Raw genomic sequence first — 16,318 nt, forward strand, 5'->3', positions numbered from 1 at the left:
CCCTCTTTCAATCCCTGAAACGGTCCCCATGTCTGAATATATTCAGTAGAATTTGGAGAAGGGCTTTATTTACAAATCATCATCCCCAACAGGTGCAGGCTTCTTCTTTGTGCAAAAGAAGGATGGTTCCCTACGTCCCTGCATCGATTATAGAGGTTTAAATAGGATTATCATCAAGAACAAGTATCCACTGCCCCTTATTTCCTTTCGATTTCAAGGGGCAACAGTGTTCACAAAGTTGGATCTGCGTGGTGCCTACAATCCGATCCTCATTCGAGAAGGCGATGAATGGAAAACTGCCTTCAACACTCGGGATGGCTATTACGAATATCTGGTAATGCCATTCTGGCTCTGTAATGCACTAGCAGTTTTTCAGAACTTTGTCAACAATATTTTCCGTGACCTCCTCCACTGTAGGACAGCAGCAGCAGCAGCAAACTATTGTAGGCAGCAGCACAAGTGGTCAAACAGGTCTGAGATGTTTGCGGAGCACCAGTACGCTGGTAGATGTATTTAGAGGGTGGAAAATAAACTTACAACCACGTCATGTGGAGAGAATTGTGGACTGGGTCTCAGGGGCCTCAAGTGCAGCAGGCTCTTCTTCTGCAGCACCAACCAGCACAGACGTGACAGGAGTTAGCGTAGCTAATGCGTCTGTACCCCCCGATGACTCTCCCTTGTTGTTTGACGAACAGCCTGAGGATCTGTCAGTGTGAATTTCAAAGCAGGAGGCAGACTTTGAGACCCTTGGAGAGTGTGGTCAGCACTTGCTGGGCGAGGGTTCTAGATCAGTGGCTCCATTTGCCAAGGTTGTCTTCGATGAAAATGAGGATGATGATGACCGTGATGTCACCTGGGAACCACTGCTGCGTGTAAGGGCTGGCAGCAGTTCCCAAACAGACGTAGAGGAAAGGCAGCAGCAACAAACTGGGGATGGAAGGGGCTGCAAATCTGCTTCATGTGAGTCCCAAAGAACACACAGACGAGTGGGCATAAGCAAGGGAACAGCCAGAGACGATGGGACTGTGGAGAGATGGAGCTGGAGCAGACACAGGTCACCCAGCAGATACAGAGGCAGGCAAAGAAAAAGAGCAGCAGAGTGGTAGCACGCACCTCTCCAGTGTGGTCCTTTTTCACGCTGAAAGATGATGACGTGCGTAGCAATCTGCATCCTGTGCCACAGGCAGATCCGCAGAGGACAGAGCCACAAACCAAAGTGGGAGCAGTACTTGGGTTCTCTTGAAGGAGGTGCAACCAGGTCATCGTCACTTCTTCCACCTCCAATGACTCCTTCCTCACCTCCAACTGTCATTGCTACTACGTTTCAGGGGGTTGGTGCCAGCCAGACTTCTAGTGGTGACGCTACCTGTCCTTTACCGCTCACTGGGTGGCCTTGCATAGCTCAGTGGGCAGTAATCTGCAAGAGGCATTGCAGCACCTGGTACCCCCACCGAGGGGTGAGGTGGAAAAGCATGGGCCACCCCAGTCCTCTCCCTCCTCCTCCTCCTTCTTCATTCCTTCTACCGCCAACCCCTCTCTTTTGGACACTTTTCCTGAAAGGCCAGCAGCCGAGGACACTGTGGTTAAGCGGGCACGTCACTACGGCTCCCTCAAGCAACGGCGTTGCCAGGCAGTGCTGAAACTAGTGTCCTTGGGGGAGAAAAAATTCACACCGCCAGAGAACTTTTGTTTGCTTTGCACAGAGAGGTTGAGGCTTGGCTGACGCCCTCCTGGCTCACAACTGGCAAAGCATGCCAACCTTGTGGCCGCGCTGCGCATGGGCCGCATAACACATGTGCCCTGCTTTGCACATGTACTGAACCTGGGTGAAGTTCCTCTGCACGTACCCAGGACTGCAGGACTTACTGAGACAGGCTTGCTCCATCTGCAGCCATGTACGCCGATCCCCTACTGCCGCACACGGCGCCTGGCAAGATCCAGCGCCAACAGATGCTGCCACCGTATAGACTCATTTGTGACACTGTAACTAGATGGAACTCCACCCTGAAAATGCTCCAGCGTCTGTGTGAGCAAAAGCTAGCCATCCGCCATTACGTGGTCAGCGTGGTGCATGGAGGCAGCGGGGCCTTTGGTACAGCCACACAACTAACCTATTTTTCCAGTGACCAGTGACTGCAGATGAAGACGCTGTGCAAGGTACTGGCCCAATTTTAGCAGGCCACAAACTGTGGGTTGTGAGTGGGGAGCCGTCAGGCTGGAACAATGTCATACCCATCATCTTTCTGCTTGATAATACCCTGTGTGGCCTGATGGAAAGTGACAATGGGAGAGGGGAAGAAATGGGGGAGGAGGATGAATGTGACATTACACTCCATAGCGCACAGCCAGCATCAGCAGGAGCAAGAAGGGACACTGGCCAGCATCAGGAGTTTCAAGAGAAGCAGGAGGAAGATGATGATGAGGGAGACCATGTTGGGGCTGCTGGACAGGACCCGTCCAACCTACATTTGTGCTGTCATGTCCCAGGCATTGTGAGGGCGATGGAACAACAGGAACTGCTGTAGCTTGAAGAGGAGGAGGTGGGTGATGAGAAGGAAGATGTTTTGGTGCCTACTGAGGGACAGGAGGAGGTTGAGCCCAGGGAACCCCTCTTTCATATGTGTGTCCACATGTTGCGATGCCTACGGAGGGACCCCCACATTTGCAGAATCAAAAATGGGGATGATTACTGGCTGGCCACCCTTCTGGATCACCGCTACAAAGACAAAATGTCACAGTTGCCACCCAACCCGGCTCAAGGAAAAGAAAAGGTGACCCGCCTGAGCGGAGTTCCACGCACCACATTTCACACAGGGAGCTCAGGCGGACACTGCCTCTACCAAAATCTCCTGTAGCAGCGGCAGCAGTAGTGGCAGCAGGCCGCACACATCCAAAAGTCTAGGCCAAGGCAGGGGGGATTTTCTTCAATAGGCTTGAAATCTGCCCGCAGTTGGTACGGTATGCCATCAAGCTTTTATTGTGCCCGGCATCAAGTGTTCTGTCCGAAAGAACCTTCAGTGCCGCTGGCGGAGTGGTCACAGACAACTGATCACGGCTGTCGCCGGAAAATGTCAATTGCCTCACCTTTTTGAAAATGAACCAAAGGTGGGTTACTAACAACTTTCATATCCCCACTGCACATGTCACTGATGGACTGACACAAGGACTCACTGGCCAACCAAGATGCCTCTGTGAACCCACACTGCTCCTGTGCAGAGTCTGTGGCTGCCTATCACCAACACCCTGTCAGCTGAGCCTGCCTCTGTTGAATTTTTCTGCTAGTTATAGCAACGTCCAGGGGTGGCATTTATCGCCAGTGTCATGCCTGCCATTGTGCCAGCTAGCAATATACTGTACATTTCTGCTTCTTCCGGGAGGCCAACAAACTGCAGATGAAATCCCCCAGTACTGCCATACTGATAAGTACCATTGCCTTTGCCTAACTTTTCAGCAAAGTATTGTAAGACTGAGGGTTGGCATTCATGTCATCCACTTCATGATGCAAACTAGCAATATCGTCTACCTTCCTTCTGCTTCCGGTACCACAGACACAGTAACAGTGCTGATGTACAAAACATATTGGTCTGGCCCTTCACAAATTTCAGATATTTGTATTACACACTTCTGGGTGGCATTGACGATGGACTACACCCAGCTCTAGATGCCAGTTACCAATGCAGTCCATGCTCCATCCCAGGGCCCACTGACTCCTCCTGCTGCTGTTACTGCCGCCTGTCAGTACTCTATTCACCTAAATTGTATTACACACTTCAGGGTGGCATTGACGATGCACTACACCCAGCTTTAGATGTCAGTTACCAATGCGGTCCACGCTGCGTCTCAGGGCCCACCACCTCCTGCTGTTGCTGCCGCCTGTCAGTACTATATTCAAAAGTTGTTTTACAGACTTCTGGGTGGCATTGACACACACTGGTACTGCTCTCGCTGACCCACGCTCCATCTCTGGTCCTCCATCCTTTTGCCTAATGTCACGGCGCTACTTCTCCACAACTTTATGGGTGGCATTCCTAACACGTCATCCAGATCATGATGCCAGCTAGCAATGCGGTCTCCTGCTGTTTTGACGGCACAGACTGCTGCTAGTGGGTTGAGTTCATACGTAGCGCCACCCTTTCTCAATGTCCTAATGTTTATGCTGCCTTCTGTATGCTGTCCATCACGCAAAAATCCTATTTGCCTGCTGTCATTTTGCCTGCCATTTTCTGGAAAACCACAAAGTCTTTTGGCACTTTTGTATTTTTCCCTTCTTGTCATTGTTCTCCTACACATACCTAGCAAATGTGGTGGTTATATAAACATGTAATGGGGCTTTGCTATTAATGTTTAAAGTGGGCCTATTGACTTTATTAGAATTTGCAAAATCAGTTCGCCGAAATTTTGCAGGCCCATCGGAAGTTCGAGGAAATTTTCTCAAGACTGTCAGAGGCCTTCTCACTCATCCCTAATCACTTCTCAAGCTAGTCATCTTCAACAGATTTTCCAAGAAGATTAAACCTCCTGATACTGTTTCTGCCGCCTCAGAGAAGGAGTAAAAGATTGTGCAAATCCTAGACTCCAGATTTGTCCAGGGTTCTTTACAGTACCTAGTTCATTAGAAGGGCTAAGGTCCCGAGGAACACTCTTGGGTCCCTCAAAAAAAATCTTCATGCTCCTGTTCTCTTCTAGAGCTTTAATTTAAAATTCCCCAACAAACCCGGAGGGGACCAGGCCGGTGGGGGCCCTAAGGGGGGGGGGGGGTACTGTCACAGATCCCTGCAGAATGAGAGGATCTGTAACTCCTTCAGTGTCACCCACCCTGCAGTCCCCTGCTTCCAGCACCATCTCTGCTTCTGGATCTAACTCTCGGCACACTTCCTGGTCCAGGTCATGTGATTTTCAGTAAGCTGCTCCCTTGCCTCAGGGGACTAGGGTATTCCGCAGATGCACTTCCTCTGCTGGCAGGCATGTGAACAACACCTGAGGCTATCTCAGCTCCAGCACTCCCCCCGCTGGTGGGGTAAGTGTCTGCAGCTCACCTGATCTACACCCATCACATGACAACCCCTTTTTAAGGAAGTGACCTGGCAACAGGAAGTTGCCTGGACAAGGAGTTTCTTGCGGTACTGCTCCTGGGTTTCTACTGCTTCAGTTCCTGCATGTTATTCCTGTATTTTTTTTACCGACCTTTGGCTTGTTTCCTGACTACTCTTGATTGCTGCCTGCCCTGACCTTTGGCTTGTTTGACTACGCTTTTGGAGTTCCCTCTGGCACTGCGTTTTGGTTCCTGCTAGTCAACAGTCACCTGCCTTGGCGGGCACGGGGGTCGCAACCTGGCAGTAGCTTGCCGCACAACAACCTCACCATTAGAGGCTCTGGAGAAGACCAAGCTACTGCGTAAACCCTGCGCCTCGTGCACGTCTCCACCCACTGGGTTGGTGAATCAGTGGGTCCGTCACTTGGCCCTGTGGAGCCGTGACACTTACTAATTGGTCTACCAGTGTTGCAGAGAAAGTAATGCCCAGCATTTTTGTCTCAAAAACGATTTAGGCAAAAGGTATGAAATTTACTGACTAATCTTTAGTCAGAGGAAGGACCCTGCGCTGTGGTTGCCAAAGCTTGTGAGTAATTACCAATTACCCAATTACTGACCCATAGCCAGAGGGTGCACTGTTATGATATTAGCATCAGTGCAGATCAAGATGTCTGGGGTGGTTGCTGCAGCAGGATGTCCAGAGTGGGGTAGACGGGAGTCTCAACAAAAATGCAGGTATTTTTTATTTTACAGCTTAAAATACTTTGTATCTTTGAATTCATTATAATGGGTCATTTGCCTTTAACTGATCATTTGTAAAATAATGTTGGTCACCAGTAAAAGGAGCTGTGTTCTAATATGAAGTTTGTAAAAAAATTATATTAATGCCTCAGACAAGTAAGTTTGTTATACATTTTACTTGAGTACACAGCCCTATCTACTGGTGTGACCTGAGTATACATTGAGTTTCTTTTTATAATGGCAAATTTAGTTTATACCAGTATATATGATTTGTTATTCTCCATATGGAGACTGAATTCAAGAAAGACAGGTACATTTTACTACTAATGCTTGGCTGACCATGTCACTAACCTGGGTTAATGAAGATGCCTAATAATAAAACTGATTATGCAGAAGTCACCTAAACCACATATACTCATAAAAAAGATCTACACAAATCTATCTAATCTCACAAATCTGCCCTTCTACTCCTTACAACTTCAATATTGGTCATTTATTGTGTTGGGTGGTTTCACAGAAAAGCTCATGAAGAAAGAACAAGCTTGGCTTTTTACAAGCAATCTTCACGCTTGAAAATACATTTAGTTGGCATTATCCCTGGATTTAGTGATTGTTTTAAATTTCACTGAATGTGAACCTTTTCATAGCTTATTTATGTATTCAACAGTATATAGTACCTTAAAACCTAACTCTCCCTACAAAATTAAAAATCAAACAAAAAATAAATAATAATACATTTTGTTAAGCTGAAATGAGGTTTTTAATTAAAAAAAAAATAAAAATTAGAATTAAAACTTCTGAAGGTAATTCTAATTTCTTCTGTACCTCAGTAATAAAAGTAGTTGTAATGTGCATACTGCGCCACTAGATGGAACCATGATTCTACACATTTACACATTTATATGATATTTAAATGTTAGGTTGACCCTTCTGCTTCAATACTTGAAGCAAGGAACCAAGAACATGTACTCAGATTATGGTCAATGATTAGGAAAGTATTGAATCCAAAAGCTCAACCTAATAGCCAGACATCTTTCATTTTTTCTTGACATTTTAATTGTAATGATCTGTGTGATTTGTGCATTCACACCATTTAGTAATCCAGGCAATCATGAAACATAAATTGTATGATTTTCAGCAGACATGTATTCATGCATAAAAAAAATCTATTTGTCAGTTTGTACCAGGTTTTAAAACCTTTCTGCTCATCGCTAAATCATAAAAGCTATGAAAACAAGAAAGCAAGACATCAATTCAGTAAGGCAATACACTGTCTACAAGTTATCCTAACCTGTTGTAACCAATCAGCAATTATTAATAACTGATTAGACTTTTATATACTGTAATATGTGACTGGATAGTATTAACTATTGCACTCACAGCTGTCCTTCCTCTGTACCTGGAACTATGCCCATAGGGTTTTATATCTGGGATATGTTTATTTCCCTAGCTGAACTTGTTAGATTTAATATATAAAAGACCTATGTCTTTTTTAATCTAAACTTATTACTTTATTCAAACAACACTTGAAGCCATGATGAAGGGGAAGAGCTCCTGAAAAGTGTTGGTCTATGATAAAATACTTTAGGACTCATAAACCTGTATAAAAGTACTATTGATTTTCTTTAAACAGATCCAAAAAGACTAAATGTGTAAATTAGGTTTCAGAACATGACAACCTTGTATATTTGTGAAAGTTCTTTCATCCAAATCATACTATAGCTAGCATTAGTCAATCACACGTTCAGAAATTTTGAAGGACATTTTCCTCTTAATCTTAAGTAACTTTTCCAAAAGCAGCTATATTGATAGGGAGTAAAACAAGTCCATTTGCATTTGACTGACAACTACAACTCTGAACAATTGAAAATGACAAAGCTTCTTCTGCATATATTTACCATTTTAATGAATAATAGAGATTCTCCAGTATATATGTGGAAGATAATCACCCTGGCTGGGGGCATCCAATGAAGAAGCTGTGCAGCTACTAACATTCCATAATGAGGTGCAGGGATGAGTTATGTGTTAAACTTTTTAAGATGGCAGGGGTGGGGATGGGGACCATATTTTGTCTTAATAAACCTTTGAGTGACCTTTAAAGTGAATCTGTCCCTATTTTTCAACACACAAAATAAAAGGCCCCTTGTCATTGACACTAAACTGTTCCTCCGCCAAAACCACTGGATTGAAGAGGTAATCTTGCTCAAAGATATGCATTACACTCCTTCAAGACTCTGGTGCTGGAGTTTCCTGCTATGCTCTTTGGTATCTTCTGCTGGGCCCTATGTCACTACAGCAGTGATTTTCAACCACTGTGCCGCGGCACACTAGTGTGCCATGAGAGATCTTTAGGTGTACCGTGGGAAATTATCTAATTACCATTGTCGAGTGTCTGTGCTGTAGTGACTGGCAGAGTAATGTAATACTCTTCCATGTCAGTGGGTGGCAGTAGGTAACAGTTTTCTTGTTTATTCTTAGAGACAAAAGAATTAGCTACAGAGTGTCATTTTGTAACATTTTTGATTTGTGGTGTGCTGCAGGATTTTTTCAATGTAAAAAAATGTGCCGTGGCTCAAAAAAAGTTGAAAAACACTGCACTACAGGATACACATGCTAGCAAAATAAATCTCAAAGCACAACAGATGCAGGCATCCGACACACCCAGAAGTGTACAAGATACCACAGATCTTTTTAGCATGAATATTGCTTTAAGTTTGGTGGCATGAGCAGTTGTTCAATATTAATTACATGCTTTTTATGATTAAAAACTAGTGTCAGGGTCACTTTCTTAAACAGCACAACCTTGTCAAGATGTATTTTCTTTTTTAAAAGATGGTAAATGTTTTTTATATTTCTATTATTCTGATATGGTCCCACCAACTAATCAGTGTATTGTGTCATATTATAAGCCACATGAAATGATCACAAATTCAGCCAAAACTCAGTGTTTTTCTTTATTTAAATTCAAATAACTTGTGATAAAATTTGGAAAATAAATGTAACAGTGAAAAAATGGATTGCAAAGGGATGGCACCTAAAAAAGTTTTAATAAATATTTAAATAAATTAAAATGTGAGGATGGAATTTAAGTTTAAATAATGTCAGTTCAATATCTAAGGTAAACGTCATTGTCTCCGGTGATTGTCCAATAAGGTAAATATAAAGAAAGTAGTTCATGAAATGAGGCTGAGAATGCATTAGTCTTCAAATGTCAGATTTTGATCAGATGACTCAGTGGAGGTTTCAGCGAGGAGAGCTTCCTGAAAAACAAAATGTAAAAATGTTTTACAAATTGCAATCTATAATAAATGTTAAGGAGAACAGGTTCCATTTCATTTAAACCTGAATAAAGAGGAAGTGAAATGTTTAATGCTCAATTTTAACTTTGTATATGAAAGACAATTAGTTTAGCGTCAGGGGTGAAAAGGGAGTATATAGGAGTCCTGACTAATAATTATTTTGCGTGCCTTTAAATAGAACAGATATAGAGAATATGCAGTCTGCTTGAAGAGTATTTGCACTTTTCACTGATCGTAATTTAAACAATTTTTTTAAAGCATGAATTTAATTGTCTTTAAACTTTCCCTAATGGTGAATGACTCAATGTCACTTAAAACACACAATGTCTCTTCTCACCGTGCTACTCCAACCATATCCACCCCTTCCACCTGTAAATCATCACTAACAGGTATGTTTATTTTATTACAGAAGGGACATCACCGGTCCATTCTGCAATAAAGGTCTGCCTGATCAATTCATTTAATGTTCAGGTTTAAATCCACTTCAAAAGTACAAACTCTACCTAGGTTTAGGACAAGTGTAATGCACGCATGAAGGAAGCTAGACTCAGCAGTAAATAATTTGCAGGAGGCTGTTCAGCACTAAAATGTGCTATTTCATGGTAGTTGCAAAAGGAAAAACTATGCAATCTATGTGAGAAGGAAACCAACAGAACAAAGCTGTCAGTTCATTACTATCTGTTTTTTTTATATAGTAACATCAGGGCCAGATTTACTAATATGCTCAGAGGACATCTGGCTATGGGCTACAGACACAGCTTTTCCTTGTACAGTTACTAGCTTGATGTTTTTCCCCTAATCAGTAAAAGTAAATTCATTTTATGGTTGCTTACCCATTGACACAATATTGGTTTGGGAGCCAAAGTCTGGTGAGTCGATATGAAATACAAAATGTACCCTTACCTGATTGTTTTATCTCTGACTTTTCTCAGAGTCTCTTAGCTTTATTTCCATTCTTCATTCTGTAGGTATGAAATATAAAAAGAGGATTTGTTAATCATTGAGCAATAATTGGAATTCTCTGATGGACAGTCATGTGTGAAATTAATAGCAACTATAAAGATTGGAATAAAAATTAGGTAGACAAGGAATCTTCCTTCAGAAAAAAATAAGTGCACAATTTATGAGCAGAAGCAGGGATGTAGCTGAAATTAAGAAGCATGCAAGGTAGGTTCGGTTTTAACAAAAACTGTGATGAATGATAATCTGCCATATCATAAGAGACGTTTCTCATGGTAATTAGTCTTAAAAATGATTCAAATCATATAACAGGTGGTCAGTAGAATACAAATGGAGTATCAATCTTTCCAAACATCATACAGGATTCACAAATGCCCATGGGGCACTCATCAGAAAAATATGCATACCATAAATTAGATATTACAAACTTGTTGTATAAAGAACACATAATACAAATGTTCTCTAATAATGACTGATCGGTACCATTGGTGCCCAAGAAATGCTAGATTTTTCTGATGTTACTGAAAGTAGTTAAATTGATTTTCCTGACTCAAAGAAGCAAGCATATGGGTCACCACATTTTAAAAATTATGATTTTATATTTACTCCTTTAGTGTTCTTTTTCACATGTGATTACCCTCATTTTACCAGATTTTGCTCTTCCTTCAAAAATCCCAACTAAACTTTGAACTGGAAAGCAAAAAATCTTAAAGTCTTTGCTTGGTCATCCAGCTCTTGAATGACAGTAACAGATATTCAATACTGTAACTGGGGTGTGAGACCCAGGGAGCTTCCCACACTCAAGTTCCCATGCTAGGATTCTCAATTTTTCATTTCCTGCAGAGGAGACATAGTCTGACAACCTTGCTGCTATGTTTGGTATTGAAGAACCTGGTGTAATTTGTTCTTTAAGAGGGATACCAAGATGCAGAGCGCTACAATCAGCTGCTATTACATTTCTGCCATGAAGGAGCATAAACCGCTGCAGAATTTGTGATATTTCACAGTATTCTAAAATACCAGCATAAGCTTTATACTCTTTCCAAATTCTAACCAAACCCAGCTGATGATCTAGACTGTACACTTTGATTTTGCATTGTGAGGAACACCTGCCATCTCTTATGTCACGGAAATGTGTGCCGGTTAACCTTTCCCAACCAGCCCAAGCTAAATACATGTAACATTCCAAAAAGAGCACAATTACAATGCTCATCAAAGAGGCCCATGTCCTTCCTCATTTGCTCTGTTTATCGGCTGGGTTACCTAGCAACTGCGCAGTAACCAGGCTACTGTTATACAAATATACTATGCTTAGATAGATATACCCCATAGGAGTGGTATTGCTACACAGTAAGATCACTTAAACAGAGTGAAAGTTTACCAGGTTTGCTGCATTCATGGGGCTAGGGGGTTTACCTGAGAAAATGCTATCTGGCTGCTTTTACAGATACTACATCAGATGAATACATTTTAGAAAATTACACCAACTGGACTGAAAAGTGATAACATATTTTATTCTTTATATCTCTGCGTTCTCAAGCTACTCCAGTCGTAACTGGAATAACATTTGCTCACAGCATATGCTGCTTGTCCTTGCAGCTGAACAGAAAATTCTTGTGAAATAGCTGGAATATAATGACCCTGATTAAGCTTTTGCCTTGGCATAATAATGCTGCTGCCTGTGTAGTATGTACAGTATTCCATTCCTTAAATAGATTGTGGGGAGTCCCTCTGTCTAAATTGCTTATTAAAGCCTTTGAATGGAAGCAGTGGAACCCCTGAAGGTCATTTCTCTTATATCCCGTGAAATACAGCTTACATGACACAGGACTTGTGAAATATTTTAAAGAATCTTTCTAATCTTTTAACATAGTTATAGATATGACAGCTTTAAAATTGTACAAAAAAGTTTTTCTCAGGGACTGTATGTTGTTTTTTTTTATATTACCAGCTTTCTTTCTGCCTACCTGACAAACATGATGTAAAATGTCTGTTGTTAACAGAGCTCAGTAGCCTGTGATGACATTAACACAAAGTTAATGTATATCTAAATCCTTGAACAAAAAAATTATATTTTGCACCTTATCATTCCTAATATTTCGGGATTCATTTTCCTTTGGTTAAGCAATTTTCCTTATTTATACTTAGATATCCGGCCAAAAATTCTCTTCACTATTGTAACATCTTCTTTTCTACTATTCCCCTGACTTTCGTCTGTATAATCTATAATAAACATGCAGCTAGACTTTTCTCGCCCTCCTACTACTTCATATTAGGTGTTTCTCTTTTCAGATGTCTACACTAACTCCAAATTCACCTAGGAATCAAATTCAAGCTTCTTTGATTTGCCTTTAAATTGTTCAACAGATCTTATTCCACCTACATTTCTGATTTTATATATATATACACCTCTAGCCACCTCCTCCACTCCAAGGACCTAGCAATGATTCAAGCATATCCTATTTCCATGCACAGTTCCAAGACTTCTCTAGAGCTGCCCCACTCTTCATGTCTGTCCTAACCCCGCATCATACAATTGCTCCCACCTATTGTACTCCACCACCTGTTAGATTGTAAGCTTTGTTGGGCAGGGTCCTATTCTTCTAATGTGCCATTGTTTGTTTTTGTCTAGTGTGCAGGTTTGTCATTTGCAGCCCCTATTTAGTGTACAGTCCTGTATAATATTTTGGGGATTTATAAGTAAAAGGTAATAATGGTAATACCAGTATGTTATGCCAGATAACAGCTGCGGGAAACATTCTGGCACCTGTAGTTCTGCATTCTCCACAGTGTTGTAAATATGTATCTCTTTAAGTGGCACAAACCATATCTCTGCAGTTATTTAATCATAAAATATTACTCTAAATTTCAATTTAAAAGGCATATTAACTGAAAACTTTTGGTCCCAAGTGAATGAGAGTCTCAGTACTTAAAGTAAGGCAGTTGAAATCCCTTCACAGTTCCCTGGCTTGGCCGGGAGGAGGAGATTATGCAAACTCTATGCATACATTTGTTTTTGTAACACTTTAATCATGACTTAAATTCCATCTTTTATCATAAATTTAAGGGACTATTAAACATACAGGGGAACATTTAGAAAGAGGGTTTTTGCAACTTGAACCAATAATTTTTTAAACAACCTCCTAATACTGCACATAGAACAGGAATGAGTGGTAGTCATATGTGGATTATGCAATAATTTCCTAAATAGATATCTCCAACAGTTATAAGGGAAAAGCTATCTATCTATCTATCTATCTATCTATCTATCTATCTATCTATCTCAATTGTAGGTGGGCTGACATTTTAATAACTGCAAAAAGGCAGTTCAGCAAAAGTAATTTAAGGGAGCAATCTGTTAATTTACAAGGTAAATCTGTCTCCATTTGTGGCTATTTTGTTGTTCCCAGCTAGACACCTCCTGCCTCCACTGCTGCAGAGGTTATAGTAAAACAAAGTTGTCCCCACCAGTGCTTTACTCAACCTCACTAGTTAGCCCATCCTCACCCTACTTCCATCTTTATAAATATATTGTGGAGAGAGATTTTATTGTATGTTCTGTGGGCATTTGATCTTGCACTGTTCCACTCAGGAGGGGCCTAGCAGTATATTTACAGCACCTTAACCTAGACATGGTCCTGGATAAATGTTTAATTCATGTGTTGAAACATTGGGCCTGATTTTTTAAAGCTCTATAAGGTTGGAGTGGATACACTTTTAACAGTAACGCCGAGTGATCCAGCAAACCTGGAATTACTTTGGAGAAATCCATTCCAGGTTTGCTGGATCACCCATCCTCACTGATGGAAGTGTATCCTTTCCAGCCTTGGAGAGCTTTATTAAATCAGGCCTGTGTCTTACAAATCACAGGTCTGAATAAGCCCTAATTTTTTGCCAGTGCTAAAAAATAATAGCCACAGGCTGGCTTCTGTAAAGAATTTTTGTGTTAAAAATGTTAATGTAAAAAAAGCTTGCATATTAATTATATAAATGTTATCAATGTTTTGGAAAAAAGGAGGTTAAGCTTTGAAATTCCACTTTCCTAATGTAAAAATGTGAGTATATAACTGCTTATGAAAGAGTAGTGACCAAGGTGAAATTCACCTTAATCTACATTACAAATATCTGAAAGTGATAAATCATGAAGCTCTCTTCCATTGACGCTGCATATTAGGCAGTTGTGCCATTGGTGACAGCTCCCTGTTAAACACAATGCTATTTTTGCTCCAAGACTCCTGTGTCATGAATCACATACTACAAAGCATGTTGTTGATTGTATTAATCACATCATTCTTCTCTCACTAAAGTGATTTTGAAATAATGTGAAGACTTCTAATTAGAGGGTAAGTGGGGCTTCATAACAGACTACCATCTGCAGCATGATGATAAAATTTCTACCAGGGCCACATCTATAAAAGCTGTATAGTGCAGAACAGTTGTGTATTTAGGTGGCTCAACAAATAATTATTATATTAGGGTATTAGAGTCAGTACATTTTAGTGTATTATGTATTTCCAAATTTAGGAAACGGAAAGGGACTACACTTCTCAATATCTGTAAGTTCCTGGCTCTACATACCTGCTGTGGTACAAAAGCATTACAGCCTCTAAATGAAAGGAAAAAATGCAGAAAAAATGCAATGAAAAAATGCAATGAAAAAATGCAGAAAAAATGCAATGGATAATAAAAAAGTTCATGTTCTTTAATCACATAGCCCATGAAAACCAATGGGCCTGACATCTCTTCAATGGGCCAGGTTCACTGATGAAAGTGTGTCCTCTCCAGCTTTGGAGAGCTTTAATAAATCAGACCCACAGTATGAAAGAGAGCAATTTCTACAATTGTGTTTATATCCCTTTCTGGAGGTTCCCCTGCTCTGTATGAAGAGGAACCTACTTATTTCCCTAGTTACTTGATCCCCTCAAGTTGTCTAATTTATATTTCATTGTTATACATACTGCTGTTATACATATTTCTGAATAGGCAACCCAGGCTATGGCCTAGGGTGGCATGACCACTAGGGGCCACATTCAGACCTTACATCTGCACTGTTTTTACAGGTACAGACTGCTAGCTCTCTGTACCAGTACAATTGGAAACTGGAATCTTATCTCTCATGCCCCGCTCCCTCTCTCCCCCTCCCTACTCTCTCCCCCCCATCTCTCTAGCCCCCCCCCCTTTCCCCTATTTCCTCCCCCTCTCTATCCCTCATATATAAGGCAGTAAGCTATACTATTTTTTGCATCCCCAGGGAGGCAATACAAAAGGTGGTGTTTCTGTAAAATAAGTCTAGAGTTTTTTTTAGAGGTTTTTGGGCTCTCTGGAGATAAACCAAAGTTGGCAGCTGGCACCTGGAGTTTTCTTTCCTATGGATAGAGGCCACCGTACAACGTAAGGTGAGACCACAGGCTCAATTTGAATGGAATGGCAGTTAGAATGAAAGAAAAATCAGCGCAATGATATTACAAAACATGATGGTAATATAAGATGGATTCTCTGTCTCTTTACAACAGGAAAATCCCATCTGATTTCCTTTAGTATGTCAGCAGAAATGCAGCAGCCAATGACTCCAGCAGACCTGACAAGGCTCTAGCCTCTAGCACTGAATCTGGAGAGATGTCAGATAGCAGAATGCACTCCGCAGAATCTGACTGTCGCTGGGGCTGACACTCTATATTAACCATGTGTCAGGAAAGTACGTTCACCGCAGCCCGAGGGGCTTACCAATATCCAACAGAAGCCCATATGTGTCTGCACACATTCTTTAGCTTCTGTTTGTTTTATTCTGGTGAGTTAATAAGCCAGTCCACCAAAAAATTATTATTTAATTTGGCTGCAGACTGATGGCCTGAATCCCACACTACCTTTGCAAATTTCTATGATACTCCAATAATCAGATTTAAACCTGAAATCTATGCCAACATAAAAACTATAAATGAATGCACCTTATTAAAACATTACTTTTGTAATTCCCTAAATATGACTTGGTGTCAGCTTCTTGCAGAATCTGTACTGAAAGGCACAGATAAGGGAGAAGCCGAACAAGGAGCCAGTCAGGTATGGCATTGTACAAGGAGTATGTTGGGTTGTGGAAAGAACAGAGATGTAACCTGATCAGTTGTCTTCTTCTTGTACTGTCCAGTAACAGGGTGAGGAGGTTTGTAAAGCTGCGTACACACTTCCAATTTTTATCGTTGGAAATGAACGACGAACGATCGATTGGGCAAAAATCGTTCGTAAAAAAAGTAACCAACGACGCCGACGAACGAGAATACTCGCTGGAAAT

At 41.3% G+C, this 16,318-nt stretch overlaps 1 protein-coding gene across 2 annotated transcripts in view; it reads right to left on the reverse strand.

Moving 5' to 3' along the window:
- Positions 1–8,714: 8,714 nt before the first annotated feature.
- KCNA5 (potassium voltage-gated channel subfamily A member 5) overlaps positions 8,715–16,318 on the reverse strand; it is a 45,060-nt gene continuing 37,456 nt past the window's right edge. For both annotated transcript variants that reach the window (XM_072400341.1, XM_072400340.1), the window contains 2 exons: positions 9,976–10,034; positions 8,715–9,033 (listed from right to left, as the gene is read on the reverse strand). The gene's annotated coding sequence lies outside the window, so the exon portion shown is untranslated. The remainder of the gene's footprint in view (positions 9,034–9,975; positions 10,035–16,318) is intronic.

This window comes from Pyxicephalus adspersus, chromosome 2 (genome assembly GCF_032062135.1).
Source record: "Pyxicephalus adspersus chromosome 2, UCB_Pads_2.0, whole genome shotgun sequence".
In the NCBI taxonomy this organism is placed as follows: Eukaryota; Metazoa; Chordata; class Amphibia; order Anura; family Pyxicephalidae; genus Pyxicephalus; species Pyxicephalus adspersus.